Here is a 7,049-nt window from a genome sequence, read left to right as displayed (position 1 = left end):
AGGAAGCAAGCAGCAAACCTTTCCCAGCGCCTTCATCCTAATTGGATCTTGGGGATCTTATCCCAGAAGAATACAAACTTTTTAAACTGAGTACAACTCACTTTCCAAACTTTAAATGACTTTAGGGACTAAAATGGCCCCAAAGAACAGACTAGAATTTAAATTATCATCTAAGGGCACTGTCCAGTCCTTTGGAGAATGTGCCCTTGAACACACAAGGCAGGCGGAGGGGAGGGACTGGCTGGGCCCTGCACCTGTCACACGTTCTGAACTCTCACCCTGGAGCTTCAGACCCAGTGTCACTATGTCTGACATGTGGCCTCTTCCCAGCCCTTAGGAAACAAATATTGTTACTCACCATTTTTCTGGTAAAGGTAAGCGCAGGTTGGTTTGTTTGTCTGTTTTTTGTTAATCCTCACCTGAGGATATTTTTCCATTGATTTTTTAAAAATTTTTTTAAATTTTTTTTTTAGAGAGAGTGGATGTTGTGTGTGCCTCTAAGAGATATATTGATTTTTTAAAGGCCCTCAGAGAAGACTAGAGACTACTCTTGTTTATGTTCATGCTGAAGTCACACTGTTTCTGGATTTTAAAATGTATATATTTTTATTGATTTCAGAGAGGAAGGAAGAGGGAGTGAGAGATTGAAACATCAATGATGAGAGAGAATCATTGATTAGCTGCCTCCTGCTGACTCCTGCATGTCTTACACTGGAGATCTAGCCCGCAACCTGGGTATGTGCCCCGACCAGGAATTGAACCGTGACCTCCTGGTTCATGGGTCAATGCTCAACCACTGAGCCTCGCTGGCCAAGCTATTTCTGGACATTTTGAGGGCTTTTTATGGAAGAGGGATTAAAGCTGCAAAGGAGCATATTTTAGCTTAGTATCAAAGGGGAACCACTTCCAACTGAAAAGACCCTGGACAGGAAGTTAATCATAGCACCCCTCTTAACCCTCCCACCCCCATCACTCAGGGTGTCAGGCCAGGCGGGAGGACTATGAGGAGTGCAGTAAGGGGCTTTCTGCTTTGGAAAGGGAGCAGATTGTGAAATAGACGCTAAGGCCTATTGTCCTCCTCATTAGAGTGATTATTACAGTCCATGACAATGATGATGATGATGACCACGACGACAACATTGACAATGATGACGATGTAATTACTTAATTAATAATGGTGATCACCACTTCCTCTCTAGATTTTGAGCTTTTTGAGTTAGGGGTTATGCCATTCATTGCTGTCATCCTGGCACCTAGAATTCTGCCTGGCCCAGAGCAGATGCCCAATACACGTCTGTCAGCCTGAATTGAATTATGATGGGACTGGTGTGGTAACAGCTATAATGCGAAGTACCAACCGGGGCGGGTCTGGTTCTCCAGGAAGGAGGTGCCCCTGTACACCAAGGAAGGGGCCGGATAACTGAAAACATTTGGAGCTATGGACGTGTGGGAAGTTCATGAGTATTTTAGATACAGAGCAAATAAAACTCAGTGCCCAACACCCTCAGTGTTGCCTACAGTTTTCTACTGGTCCAGCATCAATCCCAGTTTGGGGAGCTCTTCGCAGTCTGAGGAGACATTCAAGCTTCCCAGAAAGAAGAGCTGACAGAGCAGGACTAGGGCTCTATGAACAGTGTCAGGGAGAAGCCAGTGCCTCCCGTGCAAGGCAGACGGAGGATGACAAGACGGGATGATCAGTCAGAATTCTCCTTCAACCTCAGCAAGGCCCATTTGCTGCCCTAACTGTACAAAAGGATCAGCAGCCTGTTCAGACCTTGGCACTGTGGTCTGGGCTGATTCTCTCAACAGGTAACTCCACAGCAGAGGCTCTTGGCTCCCACCAGCCCCAAGGAAAGGGACACTTGAGTTTCATTTTTTTTTACCTATTGCTAATCTTTAAAAAAATAAGAAATTTATTAGGATGACATTGGTTATTAAAATTATATAGGTTTCAAGTGTACAATTATATATAATACACAATCTGTATATTACATTGTGTGTTTACCACCCAAAGTCAAATCTCCTCTCACCATGTAGGACCCCTTCTACCTTTTACTACCTCCCGATCCTGCTTTCTTTCCCTCCAGTAACTACCATACTGTTGTCTGTGTTTTTGTTTGTCTTGTTTTTGCATTTGTTGCTTTAAGTTTGATAGCCCACCAGTGAGTGAAATCACATGGTTCTTGACTTTTCCTGTCTACTGATTTTGCTGCTTTAGCATGGTATTCTCAAAATCTATCCACCTTGTCACAAATGGCAGTATTTCATCTTTTCTTCCAGCTGGGTACTATTCCATTGTATGGATGTCCCACATCTTTGTTATCCAATCATCGACTGAAGGACACTTCAGCTGTTTCCTTGTCTTGACCACCGTGAACTATGCAGCTTAGTGGCCTATTTTGGTCCCGGGTCCACGATTCATGGCCCACAGATGGCACAGCGGTGGCCACGAGAGCACTAACCTTCACAAGCTCATGAGCCGCAACTTGAATCACCCTGTTGATTTTCATTTCTGTTGTCTTGTCACCTGAGTGCCATATTTTAAAAATATATACACACCAGATGTCGTATTGGCAAAATTTTTGTTGAAATGATTTAGAAGCTGCAGTGAGGTTACCTTCCTTCAGAGTGGATTTATGTTTGCTTCTGTTAGATATTTGGGAGCACCAAAAATCTGGGACAGCCTCAATCCAATTTCAGGGCTTGGGAAAATTTGAAGCTAGCTACAAAACCTGTAAATGTGTGTTTCCTTCTGATTCACTCTTATTCTTATGGAGCTGCCCTGGGGGCCGGATTCCCATCCTCCCTCCCCCCCCTCCCCAAACAGAAGGAAGTTTAATTAGGAACAACTTCATGGTGGGCCTTGCACTTCAAAACCTGCTCCCCACCTCCAGGAGGCTGTCAGCAGTGCTTCTTGGCCTCTCGGTGACCACCTCCAGAAGCTGCAAATGTCCCAGTTGAAAACAGCCTCAAATGCTGGCCTTACTTCTCTGAGTTCCTATTTACCCCAGAATTATGACCCTACAATTCCTTGTTGTTTTATTTTCCTTGCCAATACTTTACACAGATGTTTTATATAGTTTGTCCAGTGTTTATAATTGCCATCCGCAGGAGAATTAGTCCACATTAACTTGTTTGTTCTTACTGGAAGCAGAGATTAAATATTGATCTCTACTACATTTTCCCTAGAATCCTGTAGAGATGACCAAACTGTCAGCGCTATTCCCCCACTTGCTCGGCCGGGTGGGGATGTTACCGGGCTGCCCAGGCATGTTTGGAGTCAGAGAGTGCCGAGGTTGACCTTCTGAGTTCTCGCAGGTGACAGAGTAGATACAGCATGGACAGGTCCAATCAGACCTCCCCCGTGGTGGGGTTCATTCTCCTGGGCCTCTCCGCCCACCCAAAACTGGAGAAAACATTCTTTGTGCTCATCCTGCTGATGTACATGGTGATCCTGCTGGGCAACGGCGTCCTCATCCTGGTGACCATCTCTGACTCCCACCTGCACACGCCCATGTACTTCTTCCTGGGGAACCTCTCCTTCCTGGACATCTGCTACACCACCTCCTCAGTTCCCCTCATTCTTGACAGCTTCCTGACCCCCAGGAAAGCCATCCCCTTCTCAGCCTGTGCTGTGCTGACATCTCCATCAATGTGATCAGCATGGTTGTGGCCAATATGATCTTCCTTGCAATCCCAGTCCTGTTCATTTTTGTCTCCTATGTGTTCATCATTGCTACCATCCTGAGGATCCCCTCAGCTGAGGGAAGGAGAAAGGCCTTCTCCACCTGCTCTGCCCACCTCACAGTTGTGGTCGTCTTCTATGGGACCATCCTCTTCATGTATGGGAAACCCAAATCCAAGGACCCTCTGGGGGCAGACAAACAGGACCTTTCAGACAAGCTCATTTCCCTCTTCTATGGGCTGGTGACCCCCATGCTCAACCCCATCATCTACAGCCTGAGGAACAAGGATGTGAAAGCCGCTATGAAGAACCTGATATTTCACAAACATTTCGCCCAGTGATGGGGGGAAAGTTCTGATGGTTCTCTGCTCTCTAGCTTCTCTCACCTGAGAATCTCAGAGTTCAAGATGAAGGGCCAACTGCATCAAAGTTTACACAGGCAAGTCTAATTCCACAGAATGGCTATGTGTGAACAGAAAACGTTTTAAGACACCTTTTTTCACCTCATTCTATAAGCAATTCTACAAAAGTATGTTCCTGTTGGTAAAGCTGTATAGTTCTCTATCTCTGTGATGTATAGTGAACAAAAAATATATTTTTATTGATTTCAGAGAGGAAGGGAGAGGGAGAGAGAGAGAGAAACATCAGTCTTGAGAGAGAATCATTGATCAGCTGCCTCCTCCACGTCCCATACTGGGGATTGAGCAACCCAGGCATATGCCCTGATTAGGAATCGAACCATGGCCTCCTGATTCATAGATCGATGCTCAATCTCTGAGCCACGCCGACTGGGCCATATTCTCCTCTGTATTGTCAGTGCAGAGAAGCTCAGAGGCAGACATGCCCCCTCACTGCAGCAGTTACTAGAGAGCTACATGACTGGGTGCCAGCAGCTCCCCAACTTTCATCCGTGCAGCTGATGTGCCACCTGGATGGCAGTTACATACACCCAGCACACACTCCATGAACGCCACACTGTGATGAAACCCCAAAAAGATTTTGGGGAAGCAAATGCAAAAATCATCCTTAATTCCACAACTAATAAGAGGCCAGCAGTAACAGTTACTCCTTACCAGCAGTGGCACAGGTGAGACTGGGAGCAGCGTAGCTCCCAGAGCCCTAAGTCACGACTTTCTCCTATGCCCAAGGAACATATTGAAACAGTATGTGTTTACTGTATTACAGAGATTATTTTAATCCTCTTAAATTTGTATTGGTAAAAGTCTGTTAATTACCAAATCTCGGTCCTTTAACTATTATCAGTATATAGCAGGTTGTTTTCTCTCTTTTTTTTTCTCCCTCTTCCTTCCTCATCCCCATGTTAAATCAGCTCCCTCCCCAAGGAGTTAATAGGGGGGGGGAAAGAGGGACATCTGTAATACTCTGAACAATAAAGATAACTTTTTAAAAAAAATTAGCTCCCTCCCCTTACTGGTTGATAGGTGCCTCCAAAGTTATATTCATTTTCTATTGCTGTCTATATATTTAAAACCTATTTGATTTGGAGGGAAAAAGACATTTGGAATCCATAATACCTACTTTGTAATTGTCTTATCTAAAATATCAGAAAAAAATCTTTGTATTGAAAATGGCATCTCTTTTAAGAATGGTGTACAGGATAGGGAAAAATTAGTTTGACAGTTGTGAGTGTGCAAAACACAGAGTGTATTCTTGTATTATTTATTACTGGATTATTTTCTGTATGAACTGTAAACCTACTTTTGCCCCATACTGTATATATGTGTGTGCACATACGTGTGCCTTTGTGTTTTATAATTGAAATGAGAAAGGATTAATAGCAATGCATTGATTTATGGTGGCCCAATTTAAGCTTTCTCCCACAATTTACTAACATAACTCAGTTATTTCCTGTACGCAGACCTTTGCTTCAATCAGTCATTTCCCACATTTTGACTTCCTGTTGTGAAAAGAATGCATGAATAAACCAAATTCTCTCACAACCATGTCTGATAAACTAATATCCAGAAATGCTTTCAAGTATTTCCTCTCTATAAAAGGAGCCCATGGGCACCACACTGCATATTAGCCTCTATTTTAACTGAGAAAAAAAAGATTTAAAATTGCCTCCCTTGCTTTTACTTACCCCAGTACATTTGTGTAACCCTTGGCGAGGTAATCTGAGGAGGTTTTAATCTAGCTCCGATTAGTCGAAGATTGCAATAAGACCGTTATCAGCAGCGTGTCAGTGTTAGCTGTTGGAGTGAGCTGTCTCTGACGGGCTGCTTCTGCTGCATCCCATAGGTTTTGGTGCATTGTGGTGTGTGTTTTTATTTGTCTGGATGTATTTATTTTCTAATTTCCTTTGTGATTTTTTTTCTTTGACCCAATGGGTGTTCACGAGTGTGTTAATTTCCACATACTTGTGAATTTTCCAGCTTTCCTTCTGCTATTGATTTTTAGCTTCATTCCATTGTGATCAGAAAAGATACTTGGTATGAATTCATTCATACCTGAATCTGTTAAGACTTGTTTTATAACCTAACATGTGATCCATCCTTGAGGAAGTTCCATGTGGGCCTGAGTTGACCACAATCCCAGCCTCCATGCTACCCAGAGGTGGGTGGGGCCTCTGCTGTGAAAAGAAAAGTGGTTGTAGCCCAGGAAGGGGTGAGCAAACAGGACACAGGGCCGGTCTGGGGCTCCGGGGTTGGGTCTCCGTGTCTCACTTACGCTCTGTGCTGTCTCTGCATTTATCTTTGTTCTGTGGTCTCCACTTCATCTAATTTGCTGTTAATAATGTGGTTAAAGCAAGTCTTATTAATGATTAATAAGAGGGTTGGGGACCTGGCCGGTTTGGCTGCATGGTTAGAGCCACAGCCTAAGGAGAGAAAGGTCTTGGGTTCGATTCCCGGTTTACGAACGGCATGTACCTCTGTTGCATGTCTCTCACGGCAATGTTTTTTATTTTTCTCTCTCTCCCCCTCCTCCCTCCTTTCCACTCTCTCTCTCTCTAAAAAAAAAATCAATGGAAAAAATATCCTTGGGTGAGGATTTTAAAAAACAAAGAAAAAATAATAACAACAGGGTTGGAAATGAAGACTTTTATAACCCTTTGCTTCCTCCCCAATTCTTTAATCCTCGCCGTGAGAAACATCAATGGGATGCCTCCTGCTTGCGCCCCCACCGGAGATCAAACCCACAACCTAGGTATGGGCCCTGACCCAGAACCCACCCCGCAACGTTTTGGTGAATGAGATGACGCTCCAACCCACTTAGCCATCCGGCCAGGGCCCCCAAATATGTTTTAAATTTCTTTATAGTCTGGGCACAAGTTGTTCAGGCTCAATTAGCCTCAGTTCTACGAAGACTTCTGTTCTTGGAGGGGCTGGGTCGAGGCTCTAGC

The 7,049-nt window shown here is 44.2% G+C and overlaps 1 pseudogene; it reads left to right on the top strand.

Moving 5' to 3' along the window:
• The first annotated feature begins 3,282 nt into the window (after window positions 1-3,282).
• Window positions 3,283-4,026, top strand: LOC102770070 (annotated as a pseudogene).
• Window positions 4,027-7,049: the final 3,023 nt, after the last annotated feature.

Source organism: Myotis davidii, unplaced genomic scaffold, assembly GCF_000327345.1.
Source record: "Myotis davidii unplaced genomic scaffold, ASM32734v1 scaffold534, whole genome shotgun sequence".
Taxonomy (NCBI): domain Eukaryota; kingdom Metazoa; phylum Chordata; class Mammalia; order Chiroptera; family Vespertilionidae; genus Myotis; species Myotis davidii.
This window is presented reverse-complemented; position numbering and strand designations above follow the sequence as displayed.